The sequence below is a fragment of the Gambusia affinis genome, linkage group LG20, assembly GCF_019740435.1.
Source record: "Gambusia affinis linkage group LG20, SWU_Gaff_1.0, whole genome shotgun sequence".
Taxonomy (NCBI): domain Eukaryota; kingdom Metazoa; phylum Chordata; class Actinopteri; order Cyprinodontiformes; family Poeciliidae; genus Gambusia; species Gambusia affinis.
The window spans coordinates 12,068,866-12,086,335 of NC_057887.1; positions in this window are offsets into that span (position 1 = coordinate 12,068,866).

The window sequence follows — 17,470 nt, forward strand, 5'->3', positions numbered from 1 at the left end:
CTCCAAATCAGTAAATTCAGGAGTTTTAACCACTTCCACAGTCACAGGTGTATAACCTCCATGCCATACATCCTGCTTACACAAACATTTTTGAAAGCATTAGTCACTCTCAGATGCTAAATTATGTCCTTATGCTTCCATGATAGGTTGACAACTATAAAATGCGTCCAGTTCCATGTTATTGTCAATGTTATTATGACAAAGTGGAGGTAATTGGGAACAACAGTCATGCAAGTGATAGGCCACATAAAACCCTCAGTGTGCAGAGGTTGCCAACTTCCTGTAGCAGCAATAGCTACAGAACTTCAATCTTTGCGTAGCCTTATGATTAACTCAGGAACGGTGCATAGAGCGTCAAGGACTAGATTTACATGGCTTAGTAACTACTTCCAAGTGCAAGGCAAAGTATGAGACGCTGGGGAGGCATATGCATATACATATTTATGTGTATCAATATACAGGACACTGCGACCAGGTCGCAGTGTCCACATGGTCTCTGGGTTTGGCAGATGCCAGGAGAAAATCCTTTCTTTCTTCTGACTAATAAATTCGGTGTCTCTCACACTTGATTGTGTCAAGTGTGAGAGACACTGAAAAGGGAATTATGATGTGGGGGTGTTTTTCAGAAGTTGGGTATCACACCTTAGTTTCATTGCAAAGAATTGCTAATGCTTGACCATGCCAGAATGTTTTGGACAATTTCATTCTCCCAATTTTGTTGGAACAGTTTAGGGATGGCCACTTCTTGCTCCAACATGTCTGTGCACTGGTGAGCAAAGAAAAGTCCATAAAGACCTTGGCTGAGTGAGTCTTTTGTGAAATAACTTGAAAGGCCTTCACTGAGTCCCTACTTGAACCTGATAAAAAAATAAAAAAAACCCTTTGGACTGAATTAGTGCAGTCTATAAACCAAGCTGTTTATTTCAACTTTAGTGTCTAACTTTATAAATGCACTTCTGGAAGAATGATTCCAGAAGGGTATTCAAGGAAGCACCCTTAAATGCTTCCAAATCTTGTGGAAGGCCGTCCAGGAGGAGCTAAATCTGTCATTGCTTAAAAGGATTCTTCCTTTTAAGCAATCTTTTATTAAGCCTTGTGGATTTAGAATGGATTGTCACTCAAATTGACGTGTGTGAAGGGAGGTGACCAAATAATGTTTTGACAATATTTAAATCTGCTTTGTTGCAAGGAGATAATTTTACCTGGAGACGAGCTCAGGGACAGACATTTAGAGACTGCTGAAAAATGCATATTAACTAGGGCTGCCATCATGATGTTTTCTCATTCACAAACTCATTTTATTGATATGCAGATGACTATGTAGTTGATAGAGATAAACAGTTGTTTTGCATTAATATCAGTGTTGTTCAATGTTTCATAAATAAACATCAGGCAAACCAGAAGAGATATTTAAGCTGTTGCTATTAAGATTGATGGTGCTAAACTTGGAAATGATAAATTATGGAAATTCCATTTAAGGTATGGATTTACATTCTCAGACAGATACACACAAACCACTTATTCTGTTATGCTTGTTGCATTGATCAATAGCATAACATGTTAAGGAGAACCCAGCCATAATTGTCCTTTGCTTTGGAATTTTAGCAAAGCCCTGTTTTACATGGAATGCTTTTTCACACACACAGTTTTCACATCGACTCTGCTTTTCATAAAAGTAATTTATGACCAGGCAGGACAGGAGGGTGAAGTGTTTGTATTCTTCTTCTTATGTCTCATCTTTCAGTTTTTGATGAATTACATCTTCCTAAAAGTGGTATTGGAAGATTACAGTACGTGAGTGCAACATCAAATAGAAACCAAATTTTGCAACTCTCCTGTTTAGCAGCTTATACAAAATACAAAAATATATCAAATTATATTTTATTGGATAAAAAAAGTATCAAGTCCAGAGCAGCTGTGAGTCGAGTTCAGCCAGCGTCTTCTCTCAGACAGATATTGCCCTTCCACTTATCCCCACCATCTGTAATAATGTGTTCTCTGTAACCCAAGAACTCATTTATAGAAATAGACACACAGTCAATTCCCAACTAGTCACATTATCTGTTCCTTCTCTGCTGGCAAAAACCTCCACCTGACTGGTAGTTAACACATATCACCCAAGCCAAATGCCATATTACCACTTACACTGTTTCCAGCATGTGACTGAGGCTTTGAACCGTCAATGGTTATGGCCACCTATTGTTAAACCCATTGGATTGGTCTGGCTGGTGAAACACACACAAACACACGCACACACACAAACCTGACTTGTGTCATGCAGATACAAGGTACTCAGACACAAGTGAAGACACAGCACAGGAGGTGGTTAGAGAACAGCATGAACACACAGACTCCCTTTTTATAACATGCTCCCATGCTTATAAGATTCAGAGTTATCCATTTATACATATAAGCCCTCTGAAAGTGCCAAAGCGACTGACTATATCCAGAACACTATCTGTTGGCAGCAGCGATCAGTCTGGAAATGTGACCCCAATGAATTAGTGTTGATGTGATGCAACGATCCAACTTGCAATCTACATTGGCCCGAGCAGAGGACATAACCTCATAACATAAGAGGACATGAACACCAGAAACTCATAATCATTCCTACATGAACAAACTAATGCACTATATCCTCACTTGTACAAATGCATGAGCTCAGCTTCGTTTTTCTCAGAAATGTGCACAGATCCATGGGTGTGCACATAACACACTGATACATTTATAAGTAACTGGAGAACACGAGAGCTGTATCCTCCCTATTTCAAAAAGAGGTTCTTGTTTTTCTGAAGCCATACTGATTCGAACATTATCATAAGAAAGAGGCTGAGAATCCAGGAGGCCTTCCCTCTGGACGCTGATTCATGTTCAAAATTGGGATTAACAATCTCACCCCTCAAATCCCCTCAAACAAGACAGGGTTGAGCAGGCAAATGAAGCAAACATTCAACAGATAACAAGAAGGCTCTCATGGCTCAGCGAACGGGCGGATGGTTGAATGATGAGTAAGTAGATGGATGGATGACATGTTGGTGACAAACTTGGAGAAAATAGGAATAAACTTTAGAACATTGCTTCTGAGAGTCTTTTGTTGCTATTCAGCCACAACATTCACACAAACTTCTGTAAATGTAAATATTGGTGTGTGAAATGAAACCAAAGAGCAATTGTCTCCAGATAAATGGGAGGTTATTGTTGTCTTGTTGTTCAATTGATATAGTCTGTAGAAACCTGTTGGAATTGTTTTCTCAGTGGGGAAGACTCATTGGTGCTTACTTTGAACCCAAATGTTCAAAGTAAGCAATCCTTGGACCAGGCAGATGTTCAACTTCTATGGATGTCCTTAAACATACTGACTTCCTGAATTATTATTTTTTTTTTTAAAGTTTAGCGAATATAAAAAGACTCATACAGGTCTTGAAAAATCTGTCCGAACAGAGATATATCCCTAATGACAACTGAAACTGTAGCTACAGTGAAGTGTCTACAAAGTATTGATGTGAGGGCTGTGACTCCATATGCAAAACAGATATTTAATATTGTCAAAACTTGCCTTCGACTTCCAAGTTCTTCTAGTTATTTATTTTTGATATGTTGCCCATTACTCACTGACTAAACATGCAAATAATCCATAGAAAATGTATTTGGGATGCGCATGAAAGATCTTTTGTCAAATATGCCAACTATGTTAAAGCTTTTCTCCTGCTTTTGGCGTAAAAGCCACAAAGTCCTTAAATTCAAATGAGACATCATATAATTTTCCGCAAAAAGAAAGTAGGACAGCATATCGGAGAACTATGCTGTCTTTTAAAGAGTTTTTTTCCTCAACTGCTCTTCCAGCTTCAATGTTAATTTATGAAATAAATGAAGGCAACAGCTTGCCATTTTATAATAATTAAAAAAGAGAAGAGGAATATGTAATTGCCATAATGTCTAAAATAGGACTAAGATTATTTGAGTTAATTAAAAGCTGTGTAATTTGAAGGAATTTTAAGAATGGAGAGATAATCCAAAAATGTATACAATAACAAGATATAGCGACCGTACTTATTACAGAAGACATTTGCTCATTTTTATTATTAAAGTTGCTTTATCAATATTCCAAAGTGATCCAAGATCATTTTGATTCAATTATTTAACATAAAGACTTAGTTAGTTGCAGGACTAATTTGTGGAGGCTTTCTTCTATCTCTTCTCCTGCATTGTTTTTCTTCAACAACCTGCCTTTTATTTTGTGGCTTTAAATCAGTTCGGATGATTGGAATTGTGCTTGCATATTTAGCATCTGTTGTGGATTAGCGATCTATCATACAACAAACAAGTTTGAGATTGTCAACATATGGTAATGCTCTATTTAAACAGTTAAAAACCCATTAACCCCAAACGGTAAACAACAAACACCTGAGCTCATTGGTTTCTATTGTTTCCCAATCAGCACAGAGTTTAAATCACATTGCTGTTTTTCTTTCCATTAAATCCAGCTGGCTCGAGTGGGAAGGGAACACTTTCCACTCGATTCAAATTATTGCTCGTTTTCAGGTGAAGCCTGTCTTTAAATGTTTGCCACCCCTTCTTTCCGTGCAATCACGTAAAGCGGCTCTAAAACCCCTCTACATGATGTTTGCATTACAGTCGCACATTAAAAGGTATTAAGTGTGAAGGGATTAGAGTTAAGTGAGGGCTGAAGCCGTACCTGGATCACATTAGACACGGCCAGGCTGCCAGGATAACTTGATGTGCCAAACAGAGTCATTAAAATATTTTGTTCAAAGAGCAGGTGTAGCATTTTTAATGTTGAAAGTGGTCTGATGAAAACAACACCAGCATGTTGCCCACAGGTGGATTTTTGATTGCTTCAAACATTATCGACAAGAAAAAAGTGGTTGCAGGCAAGGGATTAAAATTATTGCACGTCGATAAAAATCCTTGGACAAAAGTATTAAGTTTCATGTTATGAGTGCTTCCTACCAAAACTCTTTCTAGTAGATATTTTGTTCAGTAGTGATTACTGTTGCTGTTTTAAATCATTTTTATAACAGATTAAATTAACTAACTTACCTACCACTGGCTTTAATAGAATATGATTCTCTGTCCTCATAATCCAGATGCAGATCAACAAATTAGAATATAACTTAACTTCAAGTAAGTTTATTCTTACTAGAGATATTTTTTATGTGCAGGAGTGCAGAAGTCCTGCCTTGAATCCCTTTGCAGGGATCTGAAGATGAAGGTGATGAGGTTCCTTCCAAACTGGAAGATTGGAACTCATCACTAAAAATAATTCAAGACACCAATAGACGCATGTAAAAAGCTGGTGAGCAATTAATTACAAAAATGGTTTGATTGTGGAATAATAAAAAATTTTCAGTGAACCCCTTAGAATAATCAGGAATCACTGAATAATTCTGCATGGCTTTGGCTTTATAACAAAACACTGGATTAAATAAAGATTTTATCAACTCCACTCAGGGAATTTTCTCCTTGCATGAAACTTAAATGGCCAAGTTTTGAATTAAAAACAGAAATGTTTTATGAGCATTTGAATTACATAGAGATTTGTCAGTTCATGGAGTTGCAATTGACCAATAATTTGAAAATTAAACTAATCAGGTTGTTCCACGTGGTAAAACTTATACAGTAATTCAATGATAACTGCAGCATAATCTTAGTAATACCTCTGACATTAGTCAGCAGTGTCCCAAGATCCATACATTTATCTCCCCCCTCTTGGGTTTCGAGATTCTACACACATGCATTCATCCTGTTCTCCCTTGGCTTGTGCATAATCAAAGCTTTACCACCGGCGTGTTTGAGGGTCTCACGACTTTAATGATCTCCCAATTTTAACCTCCATTGTGTATTCAGTTGAGGTAGAATCCAAGTCCTCCTCCTTCTCTTTCTGAGTGGCACCGTCACCACCTGGTCTCTATTCACTTATTGACTGCTGCAGGCCATGGTGATCAGCTGGGTCTGCCTTTGTGTTTAGCATTTATAATGCCCCTGTGCTTCAAAAGGGTCCTCTAGAAACCACTGTCAGCTCCCTGTACAGCAACCATCATCAGCATCCCCATTCACAAAAGATCAAGTTAACCCACCAGAGACGAGGCCAACCACCACATCAGGGTTTTTCTGCAGGGATTTCTCTTTCTGATTTTTTGTCAAAACCATGCCCTTTGCCCTTTTTCCCTTTTGGGATCAGTCAATTTTTGATGTATCCTGGTTATCCCTGCTCTCTATCTTGACAGTTTGCATATCTAAAGTTGCCAATCAAGCCTAGGAGACTCTCTGCAGCCCTCATTTTCTTCCCAGCTACCAGAATCCATCACTCATGGCAGAGGAGGACAAAAGGGGGCTGAACCGCCGGAGGGTGGTTTGTCTGTTGGGGAAGGTGGTGTGTGAGGTGTAAGGACCAGGTTGTTACGGTGGAACTACCCTATTCTCCCAGCTGCAAAGCCAGGCCGATGGGTTAATGACAGGATGAATGCTTTGCTAGCCCTTCTTCTGAGCTTGTGTTATAGCTCGAAGTAGGGCTTTCTTTATTGCCTTGTGTCAAAGAGCACACGGACAATGAGAACCTCAAAGTTTAGGGCTTACCTCAGTTTTTCATGTGCAATGGGGTGTGCTGGCACTCCACGTTTGGTCAATGCACTCTTTGATTCTGCTTTGGGTTGCAGTAACAAAAGAAGAGAAAGTGGGTGCGCATATGGGAGGAGACAGGGATTAGAGCAGGCATCAATCTTTAACCTGGACACTAAAGATGCCAAACACAGCTGACCATCGATCACACTCCTTTAAACCTCCATTATTGCTCCAGTATCTTTTCTTTCCCCTTATATTATCAATGTTTCCATGGTGACTCAGTCATGATTAAGGCATTTAATGGTACTGAGACTTACTGTAACTTTAAAAATAATGATTAATCCACAGACCTGGCAGAAATTAGGTAAATTATATGGTATTGCAAGGTCCATTACTCAATAATTGGGTTCCACTTTGTCATACATGTACATGACTCTTGTAATTCAGACTTGGTAGGCTTTTAAGGGAACTGTACAGAGTTACTTGGGGAGTTTAATTCTTCTCACCTGCAGCTAAAACTAGGAAACACAGCTAACAAGCTTTACGAAATTCCCCTTTGAGTCCTACATCTGTTTGTAGAAGGTTTATATCCAGTTAATGATTCTCATTTGGCTTCTCCTGCCCACATCAAACCAGCTTGCAGACATTCCATGACGTCTCAAGCTGTACCCTTTAATTTCTGATAAGTGGAATTTTTTTTGTGTTGTTTTATGGCCATGCCAAGTTTTGTGCCATTTCCACAGGCAAAGATTGATGAGGCTCTTGCCCTTCAAGTAGCAAACTAATCTAAGCAAGGCCTTGTAATGTTGGGATGTCTGTGGGTTGAGGGAGAGGTGACAAGCACTCTCATTCCATCACCTCTCAACTGTACATTTTTGCCCTTACTAGTAGATTCATTTTTATTCATGGAGCTCTGGTTTTAATGATGAGCAATGCTTGATTACTTTAGCACATAATTGCTTTAGAAGTGCCCTCACTTTAATAATAAGAAAAGTGGTTGGTTAATGAGTGAAGTTAGTATCTAATTTTGCCAAAAGGAAAATCTCTTAACACTCTGTCAGAAAAGCAGAAAACATGTTTGAAGCAAAACAATTATTCAGATTAAATTGACTTTCTTCTTTTTTTATTGAAAATTTAACAATGGCTTGTTTAGGATTTGACTAGACCTGTGGTGCTATTGTTTATCTTCCTTCATCAGTCCTAAAACCTTCCTGATTCCCCATTCCCATTGGGTCACCCTTTAATAGGGAAATAGCCCAATTATTTTTCATCTTGCCAGTCCTAATTAGACAGTTACTCAGATAGCTCCATGGGTATTGTTGTGAAGAGGAGGAGGAGGAAGAGGAGGAAGAAAGAATTTAATGTGAACAGAGTTTCTTTACGGTGAAAGTTTCCTGTGAAGGGGAGTTTTTCTCCACTTGACCCCCACCACTCCTCATTCCCACTGGCAAAGACAATGTGTTTTTACAACAGCTCATTAATGACTGAAGGAGTGATTTCATGGATCTTTTAACAGAATCTAATTCTCCTTCTTGAATCACTGTCTCCAGTAGAGTTGGTTTACTTTGAGGAGATCATTGTGGATTAAGGCATTCATGGCCTTTTGTGGGGGATTAACCTTTGCATTTATCTTTACTGACATTAGCATCCAAGTATGCCTCAGTATTTCACTGCTTAAAAATGTATTGCATTTTGCATTAGAGTTGTTGTTACTTTTAAGGATTATACTGCAGTAAACAGTCATGTTTGGAGACAAAGAATATTGGCATTGTCTACATCTAAGACAGAAAGATTTAAAAAGTGTGAAATGTTAAAAAGGGAAAACAAAAACAAATATATCTTCATCCTATTGGATTACAATTTTCACTTGAACAGCGTTTGTATTTCATCTGTCACTAAAAGTCAAAGCATGACCTGTTATTTATCACACCCTGAAATTTACAAAACTGAATTACTCCATACCCCAACATGTATGCAAATATACACATTGAACAGTAATTAGTTTTAAGAATCTCTTTAAGTGATCAATTGGTAAAATAAAACTTGTTTTTCTTTTTGTCTTACTGAATTTAATATATCTCAGAAAATATAGTTACTGGGGCTTGCTTGGTAATTGAGTATTTGTGTGCGTAATTTCTGACAGATATTCAAACCTGGTATTGGTATTTACTCTTTGGCATCCGGCTTGTTAGTTCAGGAAGAAAACTCAAAGTCAGTTTGTTCACCTTCACGTTGCAGTTGAAAAATAAAGTGTGGGGAAGTATAAGTAAGAAAACAGTCAGATATATATTATGATCCCCCACAAGAATTCCTGTCCTCAGGTTTTAGCATCTTGGATACTAAGATACTGTGTCAAGTTTGGATATAAAGACGTTGAAATTCAACCTATCTCACCAAATGTGATTTTAGCAATCAGAGTTTTGATGCACAGTATCATAAATATAACGCTGCATTGCATTCAACCAGCTGATTTCAGTTGCATTAAAACACACATTGAAATTGATGAGTATGATAAATTGTTCAGGTATAATTTAACAAGTCTGCTTTTTTAAATATTCTTAAATAGAAATGACCTCTGGCTGGTGGTTATCTTGGGGTCATGACTCAGAGTTGAACACAGCTGGTTTCTCCACTGCATTGGCAGTGGAGAAACCAGAGATCCCTGCTGTCCACCTGTCTTCGTTAAAACTCATCCTGGTACCAGGGAACTCCTGCTGAGATGCACCATGGTAACCACAGAGTTCCCAACTGATTGGCCAAGCTGTTACAAATTAGCACATGGGTCAGCCACATAGAGTCATTAGCATATAAAGAGGTGAGCTCAAGGCACACAGGCGAAATCATCTGGAGCATCCCCTGCAGTGTTATTGGTCCTTTTAATGACCACTGAGTAACCTGACAGGGTCCCTGAATACAGACAAGACGGTAGTTGCTCTGTCACTCATTTGTCTGCTACCTGCAGGCTATGGAAGAAGGGAGGATGGACAAAGTCCAAAAAAGGCACTGACAGGGTCTCTGGGATCAGTGAGGATGGATTTCCTGTGCACAGGGAGATTATGTAGACAAACTTCTGCAGCATTTTAACCATCATAGTCCTTAACATTTCTAGGGTTATTATCCTAATGTCCAGCTATTGTTGTTGCGCATTAAACTAGATCCACTCACTATATACATGTGTGGGCCTGCAGTGATGGATGCATATAGCTGACGAACTCGTATTCAACTTTGCCGCCTCTCTTTCGCTTTAACTACTGTAACTCAGGGGGAAAAGGTCAAACAATTGTGCAAAATCAATTTATCCCATCAGTCTTAATGAGACAAGACATCATTAAAAGCTAGTTTCTGTTAATGAAAAGTGGTTAAAATGCGCACTCCCCAATGCATTTACCATTAGTTCAATAGAAAACGAGTCTTCATTGATTTCAGGCAAATGAAGAACATGACTGCCATCAACAATTCCTGATACTATTAGTGATGTTTTCCTTCTATTCCACATAGTGTTGGAATAGAAAAGCTTGAACCGTTATCTTTATACTTCATTATTCCATTTGTTCAAAGTAAACTTCAACACTGACTGTGTTCAGGGTGTGCTTATTTTGATTCATCGATGTAGTTCAGAAGTTGTCCCATTGTGGTACATGTTATTAACTTGGTGAAACCAAAGAAAGAATATTGCAGTAATAGGCTTGCTGTCTGTATGAGGATGGCTCCACTATAATCTTTTTCATCAAATAATTAAAATGCATTATTTTCTGGATTTAATGTTCTTTCCTGACTTTGAACAATGATGTAATACATTCTATCTGATGCAATTCTCCCATCTGTCTGGATCTTAATGATTTATTTAATTACAAGACTGAACAATAGCCCAAAGTGACTTCACTTCTCATGGAGGTCAGGACATCATACTCATGCTATCTCCTTCAGTTTGCACTTGAGACTAACCTTTCTATTAATGGCTACCATTTACCACTTATTCAGCTTTTGCATTCCATTTTGGCAAATAAAGCTTTCAAATTAAGCAGCATCCCTTTCTCTTTGCTTAATAAACAAACCATTAGTTTTGATCACTTTTCCTTTCAGGTCCACCGACTCTTGGGATGAACAAAATCTGTAAAATTTATGCTCTTTATGGCTTGTTGTCTTGTTGCAGTGTCTGAATATGTGTTCAGATTAGATTTATCAGATTAAAAGTACCTTTGAAAAAAATCTTTAAGTAGATATTGGACATAGCAAGCTCTCGTTTCTGTAATGATAATATTTTCTTTGGTCTGATGTACTATTTTGATTTTAAATGTTATTTTCATAAGCTGTAAGTGATAAATCATCATAAATAATAAAAATTAAAAGCCTTAAAACATGCCAGATGCTCAATTTTCTTAAAGTTAAACACAAGCTAAACTAAATATGCTTCTACATGCCAAGTAAGCCTCAGGGCTCCAAACATAGCTTTTCCCTGCTCGTGCCGTTAACTGTTGCTTATCAATAATTAACGTTATTTACGGTGCTTTGGACTTAAAAGAGATGGTTAAAAATAGCAAACAGCTTCTTTATGCCATCATCTTGTGAGGGCAGCATTCTCTAAAAATCCTCCGTCTTATCATCCCAAAACTCAAACTGTGGTCTCTTTAAGCATTCATATTCATACTGGACTGTGAAATCTCTATATATAATTCTATGGGTTACTTCTGGTTCTGCTGTGTGAAAAATCCGCACCGTACTATGGTGCAAACTAATTAAAAATAGTTGAAAACGAATGTAGCATAATTTCCAAAATGTTGCTTAAATCTGGTTCCTGAACATTCACAGTTCATAATGAACTGTGACATCATTTCATCACATTTTTGGACTTACCTTCCTGTATTTTTACTGTTTTTCCTTTCAGTAGTTTGAGTTTCAAACTTTGCTAATCTTTTTCTTGGTGGTTTAGTTGAGTGTTACGAGCTTAGTGAGCTTGTTGATTAAAGTATTTAACTAAAGCTGAATTATTTTTGCTGATAAATTTTTATATTGGAGAGAAGTGTTTGGTTTTTTTTTTCATACATGCATAATGTTTTACCTTTCAAAGAATGTCAGCGATGGACTTATGCCATCATGAGTTGTTATTGTAAAACCTAGGCCTCATCAGGCATGTATTTATAGACAATAACTGAGACTGAACTATTTAACTGTTATTGTGTTGTTAACCAGGTGGTATCCCGACTTGGTAATTTTGATCTGAATTACTAGTTTAATTACTAATTGGCAAGCACTCACAATGTTGTAGCTGATTTGTGTACATCAGTGAGATGTACATGTCTTTATTCTATTTCTTGTTCTAGAAATTCAATCTGTAGAGACTCAGACAGACAAAAGGGTAACCATTAAAAAAGTTTAATAACAGTATGATTTAAATCTTTGGCGCTCGGGCCCCGGCTAAGGACATTGATCATCGCAAACTTTGCGATGGGCTTGGATGAGCATTCCGTATGCCGAGAGGAACGTCATCTCTTCCTTCATCTTTATTTCCTTCAAAATCATCTCTTCCTTCATCTTGTATTTAACAGGGTTCTTTGTGTGTATAAAAGTGACCAATATACTGTAATACCTGCTTTGACACACAATCCTTTAAATAAATGTTCTCTTTTCTACCTAATGGTCTTATATGAGAAAAAATAGATTATGTTGCTCCCATTTATCAGCAGAAGGTTGCTCCGTGAGATTTTGGTTTAATCAGCAGATATTTTTTCTCATAATTCATACACATTGGATAAGAGCCTCAGAAAATAATGGATAAATATTTCTAACATTTGAGGTACATCTATCACTTTGGTGGAATAGTCAAGGATATGATTATGAAAAAGCTTGTATTTAGCATAAGCCTCCTTTACCCAAGTTTTAAATTTACCTCTTGCAGTTTTTTTTTTTAAGTATTTTTGACTTAAATGTAAGATGATACTGCTCAGGTTCTTACTTTGTACTCATTGTGGAGTATCTGGCTTACTAACTTGTTTCCATTTATGAATGCAAAAAAAAAAACTGATCTTCACTTTTCCCGCATGGTGGTAGACACAAAAGAAATAAACCTGGATCATTTTGAGATTATTTGAGGATTTGGGAATGACATTAGGAAATAGAACCTAATGAGACCTAATCATTTTTATCTCCCCTGTTTTAAGTAGGCCATTTGATCTCTGGTTAGTGAGGATTTTAAAGTACTTTGACAGAGGAACTAATAAGAGATGAACATCATGTGTCGTATTCAGTAACATGAACATTCAGTCCAACAAACTGCTTGACACAAACATTTTCAAACCCGTTCTGTGATGTGGTTCATTACATGTTACAAAGCTGCCTTCTTTTATTCCCCTAACACAGCAGTTTTCTTTGTCACCCCTGCCCACAGTGACCTCTCAAAGTGAAGGAGGAAATATCCACATGGTTGAACACTTGTCAGGATGACTTTTTTGACCCCAGATGTTGTCCAGATGCAGGTCAGTGGCAGGGTGCAGAATGCTGTCCAAGTGACTTACAGCATGCTGTAAAATGCTTCTGCGGAAAGAAAGGAGAGAGGGTTAAAGTTTATATTACCCCTTACAGAAGTAGGCAATAAGGCATGAAATTCCTTAAAGATAAGGTTTCTTGTTATTATGTTTTTGATGTCAAGTTGTAGTGGCTTACCTTTAGTGAAAGGTGAAACTCAGTTCTGAGGGTTGTCATCGGAGGTTCTGTTCTGGATCAGTGGAAAGCATTGAGCAGCAGATTAGCATTTCCAAATGTTGAGTTATTGCTCCCCATCAATGAAGGAAAACAGTGCTGTAAATATCCCCAAGTTAACACCTCCAGTGCATGTTGGCTTCTACTGTTTTTGTTGCTACTCCACCATCTTGTGGCTCATTAAGTTTTGAACTGAGTTACCGGTACTTTTATGCAGCCCAAAGTCACTTTCAGTTATGTTTGAGATACCTCAAGCAGAATTAAATCATTTTTGTTTGGCTGTTTAATGACTGCTGACTCTACTGGAGAAGCCCAATTAGCTCCAGTGAAGTGACCAAGTGACGCATGAACAGACTGAAGAGCTAATGCAGGAAAAATCAGCAGCTGTGCACCATGTACTTTGCTCTGAAACACGTCATGTGCTTATGTTTTCTTTCCTAATTAGCAAGGGCTATTTCAATGGTCCCAGAGTGCCCACTGGCTGGACTAATAGAAATAAAGGTTCCCTAATGGACTGAGGGCAGAGTGTATTATTTTGCCCTTCAAACTGGCCCCCCAAAACACCCTTCAGCCAAGCCGTGGCCCATTCTTTAAGCTACAGCCATAAAAGTCAATGAACCATAGGAATATGTTTGCCATATGGCCTTTGATTGTTAGGGGTGGGGAAGCATAAAGGGGTCGTGTGGTTTGTGTGTGTTTTCAAGTGATGTCCTTAGAATTCCCAGTGCAGCCTGTGTGAGTGGTGGTAGTGTGAACATTATCCAGACGTGTCTCCCTCTCTAAATATATATGTGTGTGTGTGTGTGTGTGTGTGTGATTTACAGCCGAGTACTGTGGGTCCACGGCCTTTCTAGGTATGAAGAGTGAGAGCTTTTTTGCAGGTTTTCAGTGCAAGGCCCTTCCAGACTCAGACATTTTAGAAGCAGGTATATATGAGACGGAGTCCCATCAACTTGTCTTTTTGATAAATGATCCAACACTTTTCATATTAAAATTTTACAATTAAAACAAAAATCTGGTGTATGTAGTTACATTGCAAATGATTTTACTGTGATAATCTTATATCATTAAACCTGAGCCCTACAATGTTTAAGACTTTTTCAAGGCATTATACATACAATTCGTCTTATGCTTATTTCCTTCTAAATTCTGCTTTGTTGATCATTTTGCTTTCTGTGTAGTATGTTTACCACACTGTTTTTACAAATCTGTTGACAAGATCCAATCATTATCTCTGAAGATGTGGTTTAAAAAAATACTGTGCAAAAGTTTCAAACCTCTCCTGGTCAATCTCTTGTCAAAGCAGAAAGAAGGTGCATTTTCTCTCCTTTCACTGGCATCTGGACATCTTTACTAATGAAATTGTCCATCGTCTGCCTCAATAATTATGTGTTTGAGGGGTCGAGCCCACATCACATTTGAAAAATATTCTTTGGATACCCCTAACTTTGTAATAATTTGCAAGCCCGAAGCATAGTCCCTCCTAAAACTATGCTAAAACTTGCTTCAATCTACTTTTAAAAATTACTAAAAGTAGATTGAAGCAAAAACAGTCATATCAATTCTCTCTGTGGTAAATGTATTATTTTTCATTTGAAAGATTACATTTCTTCTATGTGTTATTTGGTTGTTGTACACATATGCACTTATAAGTTCTAATTGTGCAATTTCTTTGCATGCAAATGCTGTGCCACTCTCTGTCTTATCTGCTTTATCTCCCTTCAGCCTCTCTCCTTTGTTCTGGGATTTCACAGCTTCCCAGTTACATGAGCACTTACGGCTTTAAAGTCTCTTTGCCATCAGCCCACGCCTGCTATCTCCTGATGGACCATGGCAGACACTCTACTGAGAAAAGATTACGGAATCCATCTTTGTTCCAGTAATCACCCTGTCTCAGTTTCATTTACATAAAGGTTTATTTCAGGACGTCGTAGACCTCCAAAAGAAGGTGTCTAATTAAGTTCACTAATTGCAGCTCCAATAGATTTTAGTTGGAGTCTCTTCTTTATCTATAAACAGAAAGGGTTTCTTTCTCACCACTCAGACCCATTTTAGATCAGTGAAATTATTCAAACAGAATGCAATGTCACAATTAGGAGTCGTGTCTGTGGCTTTCAGGATAAAGTGTAAATAAATCATTGTGATAATCATCTGGGGATGTCCTCTAAGAATCCGAGGACGTGTTTTGTCTGAGCTGCTCACAGTTTTGTCACAGTGTCCAGGCAACAACAGAGCTCATTAGTGGCACTAAAAATGCTGTTCATTTTGTAGAATTTTTTTTTTTTTTTTAATAGGATTCACTGAGCATATTAACTGCATAATCACATAGCATTACCAATTCACTCCCTGGGACATCATTCCCCTTTGTTATCTTCTTTACTGACCTGTAAGTTTACATATACTAATGCAGCCAAATTCCCAATAAAACAAACAAAAACATCTTGTATCAAGAAAGCAACTAATTTTCAAATTGTTTAAAGTCACTGTTGTGAACTTATTGTTGATGTAATAATGATTCTTGGCAATAAATCTCCTGGTAGTTTTGGAAAGCCCGTTTTTGGTTTATTGGTGAGATCATCAGAGTTAAGTAGAAATAAATTATTGTTCATTATCGTAATTAAGTTTTGAAAGGTATGTAGATTAGTAATAAACACTTAAGAAGACATGAAAGACTATGTCTTTAAAGTAAAATATACTACTACATACACATTAATCAGGCAATATTCTACACCTCCCTAAGTATTTTTTTTTTCTTGCAGAAAATGTAACTAGATGTTGGTTGTGCAATATATTCATTTTTCCTGCTCCTCACACTGAATGTTATAAATGTACAAATGTAAAATATTAAAATTCTAACAAAATGTTTCACATCAAATATTTGGTGTGAAAAAATGGAAGTTGCATAGAGTAAAACTAAAACATTCTGACAACTACTTAGAAGTACATTAAATGATTACTTTGAGAAGAGTATTATTGTTCTAATATCAAAACAGGTCCAGTGTACAATGAATGCACATTGTGTTGTGTTTCTTAGGTTGCCTAACATTGTTGATACCTTAACATTTTCATTCTCCTGATTTACTGTTTATGGCCATGCATGGATAAATGTGAAGTGTTTGCAAAACCAGGACTTAATGACTGAAGCGTAAACTGCTGCCCAATGACAAATAACTCTAAAGGAAATATGAGCCCCTGCTATTACTTTGTGAGTTTATAAGGCTTCACTGACACCATAAAAGAAGACTTTACTGTTGTCCATCTGAGCAGCCAAAGCTTAACTGGATATCTCGGAGGCCATTTTAGCTCCTCTGTCTGCAGACTTAAAATACGGCCTTGTTCCCACTAATTTGTGGTTTCTTGTGGTCGTATTTATACACCTTGAATCTTTATTTTCACTTTGTCTCCGTGGAACCAAAAAGTAGTGCATAGTTACAAAATGGGAGCAAATGGATACATGGCTTTTATTTTACAAATAAAAGATTGAAAGCTTTGACTTAAAGCTCATTTTAAATCTGACCGGAAAGGTTTGTTGGTGACATTAACAACCAAAACACATCAAGACAAATAAACACAGCAGACAGGTCTGGGGGAAAGTTGAGGAGAAGTCTATTACAGAGTGGAATTACTATAATGCCAAGCCTTGAAAATAACATGACGAAACTTGAGTTTCTTTGTAATGAAGAATGGTTGCATTTGTCTGTCTGTAGGCAACTGCAACCATTTGAAAGACTGGTAGAGATGAACTCCTGAAAGATATCCATTGTAAATTGGTCCTACAAAGTATTAATCTATTTTTCTCCAGTTTGTCACATAAAATCATAGTAAAATATGTAAAACAATTGGATATGTAAATTGAAAAAAATATTTTTTTTGGAAAAGTTAACGCTTTTGCTGCGCCTGAAACGTTCAAAATATATTTTTTGTCTAAATTGGCGACCCATTTTGCTACCATTTACTTGAATTACAAGGAAAATACAGTTAAGTTCTAAACTTGGAGTGTTGTTATTATTTAAGATTTAAAGCTACAGTCTATGCTCAAACTTTTGCCTAGTTTTGTGCAGCATAGGTCATCATGTGGCATCATGACTTAGTTGAATTACAACACATAACAGTGCACCACATTCCGTGCTGTCTAATGTGTTTTACCTTTAAAATCAGACATCTTTAGAGATCAGGCATCTTTAAATAAATC